The sequence below is a fragment of the Pteropus medius genome, unplaced genomic scaffold (assembly GCF_902729225.1).
Source record: "Pteropus medius unplaced genomic scaffold, Ma_sr-lr_union100, whole genome shotgun sequence".
NCBI lineage: Eukaryota > Metazoa > Chordata > Mammalia > Chiroptera > Pteropodidae > Pteropus > Pteropus medius.
This window is the reverse complement of record NW_024342466.1, coordinates 2,914,207-2,915,138: the sequence shown is the minus strand read 5'-3', so window position 1 is coordinate 2,915,138 and position 932 is coordinate 2,914,207.

Below are 932 nucleotides of genomic sequence, written 5' to 3'. Positions count from 1 at the left end.
CTCTCGGCCACCACCCCCTACCACCTCCCAGTCACTGGCTCCGGGGTGACAGGCGCGTTTCCCCTTAAATGGCCCCAAAGAGAGAGAACACACCCACTCGGGGTCTTACTGAGATGGAGGGCCGGGCACGATGTCTCTTCACCAAGGCAATATTTGGCTCACAATGTAGACATGAGTCTTGTCCATTCACTTGGTTCCGTCGAAATAGATGAATTTTATTTTATGCCCAACAGTCGTCATAAATTTAAGACAGGTAGTAATGCTAGGCACAGTGCCCCCCGGCATCTAGAAGGAAGCACAGCCTCATCATTGACTGGCACCACTAAGTGAGGCCGGGCCCTTCCCCGAGACTCTTGGGGGTCTGTGTGCAGGAGAGGCATAAACTATTTTAAGAGTGGACGCAAACATTTTTATCGTAAGTGAAATTTCGCAAGCGAACTGAGCACAGTTCAGCTCGCTGGACTTAGCAGGCTGAGTGCACTCGGCTTGGCTCGCCCGCCGACTCGCTTGCCAGCGCGGGCTCGGCCACGTGCGAGAGCCGAGCCTGGTGCCCGCGTGGCTCCCAGCACCCCGGCCCCGCATCCCAGCCACCGGCCGGGGGCACGCATTCAGGGTTTCCCCATTGCCCACTCTTGGCTTTGTGTCTGAGGAGAAGTTTAAAGTATGACTGAGAAAAAGGAAACCAGCGTCCTGGAAATTTTCCAGAAAGGAAGGAAGTGAGAGTTCACTGGAGACCGGGGGCGAGCTCGCCCCCCACCTGCCAAGCCCCCTCACTGCCCAGACGCACGGCCCGGCTCAAGTGGGTTTGCGTTTCAGGTCGCTGTACAAACCCAACAAAGGCTTCGGCAGCTGCCGGAAGGTGGTTAATGAAAATGGGTCAGTCTTTTGATGCCGGTGAAAAATGGTGGTCCCTGGTGATAGGCACAGCATAC